Source organism: Coregonus lavaretus (genome assembly GCF_964263955.1).
Source record: "Coregonus lavaretus genome assembly, contig: HAP1_SCAFFOLD_3675, whole genome shotgun sequence".
Taxonomy (NCBI): Eukaryota; Metazoa; Chordata; class Actinopteri; order Salmoniformes; family Salmonidae; genus Coregonus; species Coregonus lavaretus.
Window position 1 is genome coordinate 28,818 of NW_028162177.1, and position 16,623 is coordinate 45,440.

Consider the following 16,623-nt stretch of genomic DNA (forward strand, 5'->3'; position numbering starts at 1 on the left):
CCTGGTTCATACTGTAGCCTGGTTCATACTGTAGGCTGTAGCCTGGTTCATACTGTAGGCTGTAGCCTGGTTCATACTGTAGGCTGTAGCCTGGTTCATACTGTAGGCTGTAGCCTGGTTCATACTGTAGGCTGTAGCCTGTTCATACTGTAGTCTGGTTCATACTGTAGACTGTAGCCTGGTTCATACTGTAGCCTGGTTCATACTGTAGTCTGGTTCATACTGTAGACTGTAGCCAGATTCATACTGTAGTCTGGTTCATACTGTAGCCTGGTTCATACTGTAGGCTGTAGCCTGGTCCATACTGTAGGCTGTAGCCTGGTTCATACTGTAGTCTGTAGCCTGGTTCATACTGTAGCCTGGTTCATACTGTAGCCTGGTTCATACTGTAGGCTGTAGCCTGTTCATACTGTAGACTGTAGCCTGGTTCATACTGTAGCCTGGATCATACTGTAGCCTGTAGCCTGGATCATACTGTAGACTGTAGCCTGGTTCATACTGTAGCCTGGTTCATACTGTAGCCTGGTTCATACTGTAGCCTGGTTCATACTGTAGCCTGGTTCATACTGTAGCCTGGTTCTTACTGTAGCCTGGTTCATACTGTAGCCTGGTTCTTACTGTAGCCTGGTTCATACTGTAGCCTGGTTCTTACTGTAGCCTGGTTCATACTGTAGCCTGGTTCATACTGTAGCCTGTAGCCTGGTTCATACTGTAGCCTGGATCATACTGTAGCCTGTTCATACTGTAGCCTGTAGCCTGGTTCTTACTGTAGCCTGTTTATACTGTAGCCTGTAGCCTGTTCATACTGTAGCCTGTAGCCTGTAGCCTGTTTATACTGTAGCCTGTAGCCTGTTTATACTTTAGCCTGTAGCCTGTTTATACTGTAGCCTGTAGCCTGTTCATACTGTAGCCTGTAGCCTGTAGCCTGTTTATACTGTAGCCTGTAGCCTGTTTATACTGTAGCCTGTAGCCTGTTTATACTGTAGCCTGTAGCCTGTAGCCTGTTTATACTGTAGCCTGTAGCCTGTAGCCTGTAGCCTGTAGCCTGGTCCATACTGTAGCCTGGTCCATACTGTAGCCTGGTTCATACTGTAGCCTGTAGCCTGTAGCCTGCAGCCTGTAGCCTGTAGCCTGTAGCCTGTAGCCTGTAGCCTGTAGCCTGTAGCCTGGCCATATAGTGCATATTCTTCTCTGTTTAGCATTGATTTGTGAAGTCAACTAGCCAAGTCCATTATAGACACTCAATCGATCGATGTGAATGATAATTCATGGCTATTCATTTCATTCCATACAGTCACAACCAAAACAAATAAGACCAAAATATAAAATAGTATCTTTATGTAAATGAATATTGACGGATAATATTGTAAGTAAAAACTCACCACCGTCTGAGCAAATGCTTTCATCTGTAGGGATTTGAGGAGATGATGGAGTTGGAGCCTGAGGAACCTGATGGAGTTGGAGCCTGAGGAACCTGATGGAGTTGGAGCCTGAGGAACCTGATGGAGTTGGAGCCTGAGGAACCTGATGGAGTTGGAGCCTGAGGAACCTGATGGAGTTGGAGCCTGAGGAACCTGATGGAGTTGGATCCTGAGGAACCTGATGGAGTTGGAGCCTGAGGAACCTGATGGAGTTGGAGCCTGAGGAACCTGATGGAGTTGGAGCCTGAGGAACATGATGGAGTTGGAGCCTGAGGAACCTGATGGAGTTGGAGCCTGAGGAACCTGAGGAACCTGATGGAGTTGGAGCCTGAGGAGCCTGAGGAACCTGATGGAGTTGGAGCCTGAGGAACCTGAGGAACCTGATGGTTACCTGATGGTCTAGTCCCTAGTATATTGTCAAGTTCATCATACGGTGGGAACTTATCCTTTGCATCCCCGCAGCCGCCACTTTCCTCAGGACATCCCCAGGAGCTGCCACTTTCCTCAGGACATCCCCGGAGCTGCCACTTTCCTCAGGACATCCCCGGAGCTGCCACTTTCCTCAGGACATCTCCAGGAGCTGCCACTTTCCTCAGGACATCCCCAGGAGCTGCCACTTTCCTCAGGACATCTCCAGGAGCTGCCACTTTCCTCAGGACATCCCCGGAGCTGCCACTTTCCTCAGGACATCCCCAGGAGCTGCCACTTTCCTCAGGACATCTCCAGGAGCTGCCACTTTCCTCAGGACATCCCCAGGAGCTGCCACTTTCCTCAGGACATCCCCGGAGCTGCCACTTTCCTCAGGACATCCCCGGAGCTGCCACTTTCCTCAGGACATCCCCCGGAGCTGCCACTTTCCTCAGGACATCCCCGGAGCTGCCACTTTCCTCAGGACATCCCCGGAGCTGCCACTTTCCTCAGGACATCCCCCGGAGCTGCCACTTTCCTCAGGACATCCCCCGGAGCTGCCACTTTCCTCAGGACATCCCCAGGAGCTGCCACTTTCCTCAGGACATCCCCCGGAGCTGCCACTTTCCTCAGGACATCCCCCGGAGCTGCCACTTTCCTCAGGACATCCCCCGGAGCTGCCACTTTCCTCAGGACATCCCCCGGAGCTGCTACTTTCCTCAGGACATCCCCCGGAGCTGCCACTTTCCTCAGGACATCCCCCGGAGCTGCCACTTTCCTCAGGACATCCCCCGGAGCAGCCACTTTCCTCAGGACATCCCCGGAGCCGCCACTTTCCTCAGGACATCCCCAGGAGCTGCTACTTTCCTCAGGACATCGCGCACTTTGTTATATTCTTGTCTGTTTCTTAACTTTGATGCTGCACTGTTCACTGGTTCTATGGAATCCCCTTTCACTAACCTAACCTAACCTAACCTAACCTAAACTACCCTAAAAACTAAAGTACACTAAAATCTAAACTACACAAAAAACTAAAACTACACTAAAAACTAAACTACACTAAAAACTAAACTAAAATCTAAACTACACTAAAATCTAAACTACACTAAAAACTAAACTACACTAAAAACTAAACTACACTAAAAACTAAACTACACTAAAAACTAAACTAAAATCTAAACTACACTAAAATCTAAACTACACTAAAAACTAAACTACACTAAAAACTAAACTACACTAAAAACTAAACTACACTAAAAACTAAACTAAAATCTAAACTACACTAAAATCTAAACTACACTAAAAACTAAACTACACTAAAAACTAAACTACACTAAAATCTAAACTACACTAAAATCTAAACTACACTAAAATCTAAACTACACTAAAATCTAAACTACACTAAAAACTAAACTACACTAAAAACTAAACTACACTAAAATCTAAACTAAAATCTAAACTACACTAAAATCTAAACTACACTAAAATCTAAACTAAACATGAATGTGTTCTCCAGCTGCTCTTGTCATATTTTAGCTAGTTTTTGGCCCACGACTCATTTTGCTAACATGTTTAGCTTTTGCTAGGCTAACTGTATGATACCATCCGACCACACCACAAACAACGTTCGCTTTCAACAGCCCACGTGTAGTTTATTTCCTGTGATTGGTCCGGGCCATAGGCGAGCTGTGTTCTCACTAGTAATGAACCGCACCATGGTTCGCTTGGGAGAGGACCGAGACCCCCCTTTTTGAGCGAACCACGGTGAGGTGTTTGGTGCACCCCGAGTGCGGCTAGACTGTTCTCACCAGTCCAAACGAACCAAACTAAGGGGCTAAACACACCAGAGTTAGGGAAAACTGCTCCAAACCAGTTTGGTGTGAAAGGCCTCTTGGAAAGCGTGGGGGGACTCATCCAGATACATTTATCAATGTCAGATTTTTGTTTTCACTGAATCTCCGTTTGGATATTTGGGAAGAATAAGGCTGGGGAAATGTTAACTAAATTGAGGTGAGAGTTACAGTTTTTCTCAATTGTTTACAAACAAATACTGGTACTTGAGACACAATGACCACAACATGTAACTCATGCACCAACCCCCTGAACCAATTCTGCTAAACTACAAGCACAATTCCTGCTTTACACTCAAATTGCAGTTCTACAACACACTTTTTTCATGCAGAAAATATCTTGTTTTCACAATGAACACACTGCCATTCAAATATGCACACTTGACTCATCACATGGGCAAACACCCGTCACACAGTTTTACAATTAGCAATCAGAGCTTTAGCATAAAAGGGCAACAGGTGAGCTCTTCTGTTTTGGAGCAATGGATGCCAACATTGGAAACAGAGGCAGAGCCAGAGGAGTGAGAGTAAGCGGAGGAGGACGGTGAGGACAAGGACGAGGACGAGGACGAGGACGAGGAAGGCCAAGGACCGTAATCTCTGATGAGATCCAAGCCACTTTGGTTGATCATGTGGTCAACCATGGTCTAACAATGAGGGAGGCTGGGCAAAGAGTACAGCCAAATTTGAGCAGGTACACTGTAGCATCCATCATCCGGACATTCCGAAATGAGAATAGGTAAGAAATCTACTCTCACTAGAAAAATGCAGCACTGCATATCAATACAGTACTCAATGAGTACAGTAGTACAGTATTGCCTGTGGACTGTTCTGTAGGACTGTAAAAATAAAGTATGTTTCAAGTATTTGGGAAATGTATTTCTACTTTGTATTTACAGCATTTTACTATTTGTTTGGCAGAACTGAAAGATTACCAACACAAGGTGGTCGGGAACGTGTTCTGTCTCCTGAACAGGAAACTGAAATCATGAACATGGTCCTAGAAAATAACGCCATAACATTACGGCAAATACAAAAAATAATAATAGAAAACAATGAGATATTTCGAAATATTGATAGGGTGAGCTTATCAACACTGGACCGTGTCTTGCGCAGAAATAATCTCAGGATGAAGCAGGTCTACAGGGTGCCATTTGAACACAATTCAGAAAGAGTCAAAGAATTGCGATATAACTATGTGCAAGTGAGTCCTATACAATCCCACAATTGATGCATACTCTCAACACTGTATAAATTATACATATTTCAGTATTGTAATCATAATGATTGTGCTTCACAATAGTGACCACTCCATGTCTGTTTCTGATATTGTCATGTGTGTTTCAGAGAGTCCTTGAGCTAGAGGTGGCTGCAGTGGAGCACCAGTTCATCTTCATTGATGAGGTTGGATTCAACCTCACAAAAAGAAGAAAGAGGGGAAGGAATATCATCGGCCAGCGTGCCATTGTTCAAGTCCCTGGCCAGCGCGGAGGGAACATCACAATGTGTGCAGCGATTACCCACCACGGCGTCATCCATCACCATGCTACCCTTGGCCCCTACAACACCGCCCATCTGATCACATTCCTGGACACCCTACACAACACACTCATTCCACCAGATCAGGTAGATGGCCCAGAGCAGCTCAGGTACGTTGTCATTTGGGACAACGTACGTTTCCACAGGGCTGCTCTGGTTCGTAACTGGTTCACTGCCCACCCACGCTTTTTAGTTGTTTATCTCCCTCCATAGTCTCCATTCCTCAATCCTATTGAGGAATTTTTTTCTGCCTGGAGATGGAAAGTGTATGACCGAAATCCACAAACGCGTATTCCTCTTCTCCAAGCTATGGAAGACACATGTGGAGATATAGCAGCTGCAGTGGCGGCTGGCCGATAGAGGGCGCTAGGGCGCCGCCCCCTTAAATAAAATTATTAAAAAAAATAAAATACAAAATAAATAAAAATAATAATAATAATAATAAAAACATCAGTATGTCAATATTTGTGTGTTTGAAATATGGAATGCACACAGTAATATGTGTAAGATATGATAGAAAATCATATTCGCAACCTTTCCTCTGCCTGTCAAACGCCTCGTCAGCTCTGGGCGATACAGAAAGTGCCCCGAGGAGGCGGGTCTACGTAGCAGTTAAGCCAATTGCTAATTTAAGATATGAATGTATGACATAAAATGTAGCCAATCAGCGATCTTAAATCGAATCCAAGGAGGGCGATTATTTTATCGCCCCAAGCTCGCCCCTGATAAAATAAGGACCGGGCTCCAGTGGCGCCATTTTTACTAGACGACAATGGCGAGCGCAAACGTTACTCCTCCAAGACCCAACCCTAACTCGGTGAAATCTCTCCTCCAAGATCCGTTTGAGAGGAGAACTTTGTCAGAGAAAGTTCGGGTGAAAGAGCTGGGCCCAGATCAACCTGACCTCTCAATCAGACAGCAGGCTAGCGAGAAAGGGAAGCAGTATATGCGCGGCTTCTCCCGTAGCTGGTACACCAGGAAGGCTTGGCTAGCTGGGTGCACTGATGCTAATGCTTTATTTTGCTTTCCGTGCTTGCTTTTTAAAACGACGGGGTCAGATTCAGCATGGACAGGTACCGGAGTGAGGGATATGAAGCACCTGTCAGAGAAGGTAAAGAAACATGAGAACACCAGGGCACACATGGACAACTCTGTAAAGCTAGCTGTATTAGGAAGGGTGAACATTGCTACGCAGCTGGATGACGGCCACAGGATTGCGGTGAGGAAACACAATGAGGAGGTGGATAAAAACAGGCACATTCTATCCAAAATTATCGATTGTGTGAAGTTCTGTGGGGCTTTTGAGTTGGCCTTGCGTGGGCACGAGGAGACTGACTCCTCGGACAACCCCGGCATTTTCCGGGGCTTAGTGGATTTTGTTGCCTCCCTCGACAGTGTGCTGGAGGAGCACCTGAAGACAGCTACCGTTTTTAAGGGCACGTCAAAGACGATACAGAACGAGCTGTTGGACTGTATGCTGTCAGTGCTTAAGGATTACATCCTGGAGGAAGTAAAGAGTGCTGATTTTATCGCCATTCAAGCTGACGAGACGACTGACGTTTCCACCCACTGCCAGTTGGTGCTTGTGATACGCTACATCGATGCTAAAAGTAACGTCCAAGAGCGTTTTTTCGAGTTCATTTTGATCGAGAACGCAACCGCCGACACCATCGCTACAGCGCTGCTGGAGAGGCTCAGCACCATACTCTCACATGGACAAAAGGCCAAACTTATTGCCCAGGCTTACGACGGAGCAAGTGTGATGAGGGGAGCCACCGGCGGAGTGCAGCGTAAAATAGTGGATGTGTACGAAAATGCGCACTACGTCCACTGCTATGCACATCAGCTGAACCTCATCATGCAGCAGGCTACTTCACGCATCCCCAGGATCGGCACTTTCTTTTCCGACCTTGCAGGATTTTCTGCTTTCTTCTCCAGGTCTCCCAAGCGAACCACCGTGCTTGACGAAGTGGTTGCGCATAGACTCCCCAGAGCCTCTACAACACGGTGAAACTTCCACAGTCGCGCTGTAAACACTGTGTACGAGTACAGGGATGACCTCCTAACGTGTTTCCAGACCATCAGAGACTCTGGGAACTTTGATGCCCCGACTGTCAGAGAGGCGGGGGGCTTTGTGAGGATGCTCGAAGACGAGGCTTTCTGTTTTTTCCTGGCACTGTTCCACAAGATCATGCCAAATGTGGACATGCTTTTCAGCCAGCTGCAGAAGAGGAACATCGACCCTGTCTTCATTAAAGCACTTGTCCAGAGGTTCACAGACAGCATGCTAACAATCAGGTAAATAACTATATTTACTATTGGCTGATAAAGATGTTGTTAGAAAGATGAATAGTTCACTTACAACAGTTTAAAAGCCTAAATGTGTCTGGTCATCAAAGTGAGTGATTATCATAGAGCCGTCACAATTATATTTGTTTTAGTATTTTAAAAGGAAAGAGAAGACACAATCAGACGTTGATAATAATGCAGGAAAGTACTACACAGTTTGTAATAATTATTCAGGTGTCCACCAGGTCAATTTCTAGAAGAGGCCTAGTTGTTATTGAAGATTAACTTTATTGCTAAGTGCACAGCAGAACAAAATGATGTTGCATCCCTCTCACAAATGTAATAGAAAAAGGCTTTAAAACGTAATAACATCAGTTAATTATGTACATCACAGGTTAAAAGCAGTTACTAGACATAGTTTGTGTGTATATACACACTATCTGTCTGTCTGTCTGTCTGTCTGTCTGTCTATATATATATATATATATATATATATATATATATATATATAAAAGTCACTGGTTGTGTGTTGAGGGGGAATTACAGTGAGTTAAGAAGTCTGATTGCAAGTTATCAAATTAAACTTTATTTTTTGGACCCAGGGCCTCAATTCCCTCTTTGTGTGGGGACAGCGCATCTGACGAGCAGCAACAGCCCATCAAGCGACGGAGGATGCTGGGACCAGGAGAACAACAGAGGTTGGCTATAGAGGTAAGTTGTGATGTAATTGTCAGTGTTTCCCCCTAGAACTTTTTTCAGGCCTGGTAGTATGTAGCCAAAACCCTGAACAATCAGCACCTTGGTAATCATATACTTGAGTTGGACATAGGCATGTGTCAGTCAGGATCACTTGCATCAAAATAGCTTAATTGCAAATTAAAGCTGATGATGTATCTTTTACAGGTATGTGATACCATCCTGAGTCATGCCAAAGAGAGGTTCTCCTTCACCCAGCACCTCATCAGCGCAACACTATTGCACGGAGAGTTGTTCCCACAACACAGTGTGAAGTTCCCCGATACAGCGCTTGAAACAACCGTGGAGGCGTACCCCATGTTGAACAAGGCCAAGCTCAAAACCGAACTGTCCCTCATCTATGAGAACAGTGAGTTCAAGGCTTGTAGTGGTGCAGTGCCCCTGTACCAGTTCTTCATGGAGAACAACCTTCAGAGCACTTTCACAGAGACTGCCAGCCTCCTCAAGATCCTCATCACCACACCCATGACAACTGCTGAGTCAGAAAGGTGCTTCTCTACACTGAAAAGGATCAAGACCTTCCTGAGAAACAGCATGACACAGGATCGCCTGAACGCTCTGGCCATGCTCTCCATGGAGAAGAAACTTGTCAGGGACATTCCTGACTTTAATCAAAGGGTCATTGAGAGGTTTGCCACTCAGAAGGACAGACGGGCAAAATTCCTGTACAAATAAGATGACAGACACACACACACACAGAGCAGCTCTGGCCGCATGTTTCTTTGTATATAGTTGACCTTAGCATAAAAAATCCAGTTATATATGGTACTCTAGAAAGTCTTAATAGTGTCTTTGCTAATATTACTGTATATATGTTGTTTTGTATCAATTAATTGTTGCAGTTCTGGAGCACATTAACAATTAGTCACATTTAGTATGATCATAAAATACTGTATGCTATTCTTCCAGTCAAAGGTTTGAGTTCATCCACTTGATATCCATTTCTATATTATACATCCTTTTATACAGTGTAAGATTTCCTATAAACTTTATAATAATTTCATGTTATTGTCCACTTTCCACTCTGTTCTGACAGCATGCCTGTTGCGTTGCCTGTTTACTACCAATGGTGAAAAGTTCACTTTAAATGCAAATGAAAGGCTTGGGTTTGTGTAATATGTTTTTGTGTAAGAATGCCTCAACTTTTTAATATTGGCATTAAATAATTACTGAATGTTTCACTGAGCACTGCTGTCCTGCAGTTTGTGTTAAAATATATCGCGATGGTTACAGGAAAAAAAAAGTATGGCACAGCCCCACCGAGAATATTTTTCACCAGCCGCCACTGAGCAGCTGATGCTTTTCATGGCTGGAATCGCCATGCTAGGCGGTATTTTCCCCGCTGCTTGGCCAGGGAAAACATTGCTTGTGATGTGGATGAGGTGCTGTGGCCAGACCGCAACAGAAGAGAGGATGCAGCATAGTTTTTATTTTATTTTTATTTTTACTGTAACTATACATTAAATTATTCTGTTTTGTATGTAGACCACTGTATGTGCAACATTGTGTTGGTTGGGAATGGGATGTACACTGTGTACATTGTTTTTGTGGGAAAAATGAAATATATTTGTTACCGTGTATTTGTGTGTTCTGAGTATAAAAACAATATTCTCAAATATTTTACAACACACTTATGTATGTGCTGTCTGTAGTAATGGCAACACTGAACCAAAAAAAGGCCTAAGTCTGTCACGATCGTCTATGAAGTAGGACCAAAGCGCAGCGTTGGTAGCGAACATATTGACTTTAATGCAATACACGAGAATACAAAACAGAACACGATCATGAAGTCCTCAGTGACAACGACTGAAACATAGAACAAAAACCCACAACCCCAAGGTGAACAATGACAGTTTAAATATGGCTCCCAATCAGAGATAACGAGCCGACAGCTGACACTCGTTACCTCCGATTGGGAGTCACTGGACCAAACAATGAAACAACCAATAACAACCCAACTAATCCCCAAACACAACAAAAATGAACACACCCTGGCTCAATAATACAAAGTCCCGGAGCCAGAGCGTGACAGTACCCCCCCCTAAAGGCGCGGACTGCGACCGCGCCTCAAAGAACCCAAATAGGGGAGGGCTGGGTGGGTGTCCTCAGTGCGGTCCTGTCTGTTCCTGTTCCTCGCATGGAGCCTGTGGTGCGCGCCGCCAGCCCGACTCGGTCTGTTCCTGCTCCCTGCACCAAGTCTGTGGTGCGTTTCGTCGGCCCTGTCCGGCCCGTGCCTGCTCCCCACACCAAGCCAACGGTGTGCGTCGCTAGGCCAGCTCGACCTGTCCCTGCTCCCCGCACCAAGCCAATGGTGCGCGTCGCCAGCCCAGCCCGGCCTGTCCCTGCTCTACGCACCAAGCCAAAGGGGTGCGTCGCCAGCCCAGCCCGGCCGGTTCCTGCTCCACGCATCAAAACTACGGTGTGCGTCGCCGGCCCAACCCGGACTGTTCCTGCCACTCGCACCAGGCTAAGGGTGCGAGTCGTCAACCTGGGTCAGCTCGTTCCGGCTACTCGCACCAAACCAAGGGGGCGAGTCGTCAACCTGGTTCAGCCTATTCCTGCTACGCGCACCAAGCCAGGGAGGCGAGTCGTCAGCCTGAGGAGGTCCGTTCCGGCTCCACGCACCAAGCCGAGGATGCGTATCGTCAGCCAGGTCCGGTCCGTCCCTGCCTCACGCGCCAAGCTAGGGGTGCGCGTCATCAGTCCGGATCCAGCCAGCTGGGTGGGATCGGACCGGGGCCATTACGGGGGGATGGATGTAGGATGGTGGTCAAGCCCGGAGCCAGAGCCGGAGCCGCCTCCGAGGAGCAACACCCACCCAGCCCTCCCCTATTTGGGTTCTTTGGGGGGGGGTACTGTCACGCTCTGGCTCCGGGACTTTGTATTATTGAGCCAGGGTGTGTTCATTTTTGTTGTGTTTGGGGATTAGTTGGGTTGTTATTGGTTGTTTCATTGTTTGGTCCAGTGACTCCCAATCGGAGGTAACGAGTGTCAGCTGTCGGCTCGTTATCTCTGATTGGGAGCCATATTTAAACTGTCATTGTTCACCTTGGGGTTGTGGGTTTTTGTTCTATGTTCAGTCGTTGTCACTGAGGACTTCATGATCGTGTTCTGTTTTGTATTCTCGTGTATTGCATTAAAGTCAATATGTTCGCTACCAACGCTGCGCTTTGGTCCTACTTCATAGACGATCGTGACAAAGTCATTATGATGAATGGAGAAGAAGTGTTTTCCACTCATCATAGTGTTTTACATTGAGCACATCAGTGTTCAACTGGTTCTTATAAATGTCTATTCATATGATGGTTTGTGTGTGTCATTTGAAAACAAAATACAATTTTGATAAGAAATAACATTAATTTGAATGTAAAGTTTCATTTTGCTGGAGAATTGAGGGGTTTTGCCCATTGTGTGTGTGTGTTTTGATTTGTGTGTAGAGTTCTGAGAATATGAGGCATTCTTTCAGAAAATGTGTGTAACCAATCGAGAATAACTGTAATTATCTTCTTTATTCTCAAGATGATCAGAACATCTTGGTAGCTTGTTGTAGGCTACAAGTGGATTTAGCTCTTCCCTTGTGTAGTAGCCTGTCCTAGACTACTCACGACCAAAAGCCTGCGACTTGTCTGATATCAATCAATCTGATTTTGTTTTATATTTGGTTAATTGATATCAGGCTGGACAAGTGGAAGTGGTAGCTCATCTATCACTGATCAGAAACATGTAGTATGCAATAAATGTAGCTTAAATCAAGAGTATTATGTATCTATTGACTCACGTCGTAGCCTTGTATAGAGCCGAGGCTATGTTCCTGTCATCCCAATCCTACTGAAACCCAAAATCCTGACTCCTGTCTCGCATGAAAATTACTAACTTTATTCTGTAATCCATAGGTTGCATTATCAAAGCACGTCTCGCCTATGCATGTCAAAATACCGCTATAACATTTTCCCCGTTTCTCTTATCGCTGCCCACATGAGAGCTTCGGTGGAGAATGTGTGATCAACAAACGGTGTGAGCGTAGATATGGATATTTATTTTAAAACAGAGTAGGTCCCCGTTAAGATGTCTTGATATTTAAACAATTTACTCTCTTCAGCTCCCCGTTATTCATGAGCTGATCTGCTCTCTGTATAATCATCTACCAGGAACATGATAATGCTCTGAATTTATGAACGGCCTGTTTCACAATTCACAACAATGTAATTTGCGATTGAAGTTACTCTATCATGACTAAATATCAGTTTCACTTGCTATGAAATCTTGACCGAGTGGTGCAGCCGAGCCGGCAACGTGACCCAACAACAATCTTAATTTGGGAGAGCCCTGTCATAGTGACCATATCTTGGTTTTAAACACTTTAAATGGGCACTTCCGATTTTTGCGGTATTTCCTGGGAATCTCGGGATAAATACGAATTTTTCCCGATATTGAAACATGGTAGATTTTCGGGAAAACATTTATCCCTAGTATAGACACTGGCAGGCAAATTCATCTTAATTTTCAAACTCTTCTTGTCCCAATCTGTAATCCAAACATTTTTTTAAGATGACCACAATCATTCCTGTTCCTAAGAACTCTAAGGCTTCATGCCACAATGACTACCGCCCTGCAGCACTCACTTCTGGAATCATGAAGTGCTTTGAGAGGCTGGTTCTGGCACACCATAACTCCACCATCCCAGCCACTCTAGACCCACTTCAATTTGCATACCGCAATATCAATTTCTCTCCACACTGCCCTCACCCACCTAGATAAGAGGAATACCGATGTAAGAATGCTGTTCATTGACTACAGCGTCAACATTGCCCCCTCCAACTACACACACACACACACACACACACACACATTACACACAAATACACACACACACACACACACACACACACACAGTGTATTGTGGTTTAGTCATCTCCTCTGGTCCCATTGGGACAGTAGTATTGTGAAACAGTAGAATTGTGAAACAGTAGAAAGCAACATATTTCATCAATACGTTTACACACACCACTATACTATACTAACACACCACTACACTACACTAACACACCACTATACTACACTAACACACCACTACACTACACTAACACACCACTATACTACACTAACACACCACTATACTACACTAACACACCACTATACTACACTAACACACCACTACACTAACACACCACTATACTACACTAACACACCACTATACTACACTAACACACCACTACACTACACTAACACACCACTATACTACACTAACACACCACTATACTACACTAACACACCACTATGCTACACTAACACACCACTATACTACACTAACACACCACTACACTAACACACCACTATACTACACTAACACACCACTATACTACACTAACACACCACTATACTACACTAACACACCACTATACTACACTAACACACCACTACACTAACACACCACTACACTAACACACCACTATACTAACACACCACTACACTACACTAACACACCACTATACTACACTAACACACCACTACACTAACACACCACTATACTACACTAACACACCACTACACTACACTAACACACCACTACACTACACTAACACACCACTATACTACACTAACACACCACTATACTACACTAACACACCACTACACTACACTAACACACCACTATACTAACACACCACTACACTACACTAACACACCACTATACTACACTAACACACCACTACACTAACACACCACTACACTACACTAACACACCACTACACTACACTAACACACCACTATACTACACTAACACACCACTATACTACACTAACACACCACTATACTACACTAACACACCACTATACTACACTAACACACCACTATACTACACTAACACACCACTATACTACACTAACACTATACTACACTAACACACCACTATACTACACTAACACACCACTATACTACACTAACACACCACTATACTACACTAACACACCACTACACTACACTAACACACCACTATACTATACTAACACACCACTATACTACACTAACACACCACTATAACATTATACTACACTAGCTACACACTAATACACCACTATACTACACTAACTACACACTAATACACCATTATACTACACTAGCTACACACTAATACACCACTATACTACACTAACTACACACTAATACACCATTATACTACACTAGCTACACACTAATACACCACTATACTACACTAACTACACACTAATACACCATTATACTACACTAGCTACACACTAATACACCACTATACTACACTAACTACACACTAATACACCATTATACTACACTAGCTACACACTAATACACCACTATACTACACTAACTACACACTAACACACCACTATACTACACTAGCTACACACTAATACACCACTATACTACACTAACACACCACTATACTACACTAACACACCACTATACTACACTAACACACCACTATAACATTATACTACACTAGCTACACACTAATACACCACTATACTACACTAACTACACACTAATACACCATTATACTACACTAGCTACACACTAATACACCACTATACTACACTAACTACACACTAATACACCATTATACTACACTAGCTACACACTAATACACCACTATACTACACTAACTACACACTAATACACCATTATACTACACTAGCTACACACTAATACACCACTATACTACACTAACTACACACTAATACACCATTATACTACACTAGCTACACACTAATACACCACTATACTACACTAGCTACACACTAACACACCACTAAGAAAGTTACAGGGGAAAGAACATGAGTCTGCCTGTCTCTCTCCTTTCTCTGTCTAGGACCATACAACGTTTTCTGGCTATCTATATGTACTACTAAGTCACATACTACGGTATATACAGTACCAGTCAAAAGTTTGGACACACCTACTCATTCAAGGGTTTTTCTTTATTCCCACTAAGCCCAAACCAGATGGGATGGCGTATCGCTGCAGAATGCTGTGGTAGCCATGCTGGTTAAGTGTGCCTTGAATTCTAAATAAATAATATACAGTGTCACCAGCAAAGCACCCCCACACCATAACACCTCCTCCTCCATGCTTCACGGTGGGAACCACACATGCAGAGATCAACCGTTCACCTACTCTGTGTCTCACAAAAACACGGCGGTTGGAACCAAAAATCTCAAATTTAGACTCATCAGACCAAAGGACAAACTTCCACTGGTCTAATGTCCATTGCTCGTGTTTCTTGGCCCATCAAGTCTCTTGTTATTATTGGTGTCCTTTAGTAGTGGTTTCTTTGCAGCAATTCGACCATGAAGGCCTGATTCACACAGTCTCCTCTGAACAGTTGATGTTGAGATGTGTTTCTTACTTGAACTCATTTATTTGGGCTGTAATTTCTGAGGCTGGTAACTAATGAACTTATCCTCTGCAGCAGAGGTAACTCTGGGCCTTCCTTTCCTGTGGCAGTCCTCATGAGAGCCAGTTTCATCATAGCGCTTGATGGTTTTTGTGACTGCACTTGAAGAAATTTTAAAAGTTATTGAAATGTTCAGTATTGACTGACCTTCATGTTTTAAAGTAATGATGGACAGTTGTTTCTCTTTGCTTATTTGAGCTGTTCTTGCCATAATATGGGCTTGGTCTTTTACCAAATAGGGCTATCTTCTGTATACCCCCCCTACCTTGTCACAACACAACTGATTGGCTCAAACGCATTAAGAAGGAAAGAAATTCCACAAATTAACTTTTAACAAGGCACACCTGTTAATTGAAATGCATTCCAGGTGACTACCTCATGAAGCTGGTTGAGAGAATGCCATGAGTGTGCAAAGCTGTCATCAAGACAAAGGGTGGCTTTTTGAAGGATCTCAAATATAAATATATTTTGATTTGTTTAACACTTTTTTGGTTACTACATGATTCCATATGTGTTATTTCATAGTTTTAATGTCTTCACTAATATTCTACAATGTAGAATGGAGACCTTCTCCCATTCCTCACTTCCCTCATCATCTCATCCCTGACCACTGGCTGCATCCCCTCTGACTTCAAAACAGAGATGCTAGTTCTAGGTCCCAAGAAACAGAGAGATCTGCTGTTGGATCTGACAATTAATCTTGATGGTTGTACAGTCGTCTCATATAAGATCTCGACGTTACTCTGGACCCTGATCTCGCTTTTGACAAACATATCAATAATTTTTCAAGGGCAGCTTTTTTCCATCTTCGTAACATTGAACAGAAATTGTTTTGTCAAAAAAATGATGCGGAAAAGCTCATCCATGTTTTTGTCACTTCTAGTTTAGACTACTGCAATGCTCTACTCTCCGGCTACCCAAAAAATAACTA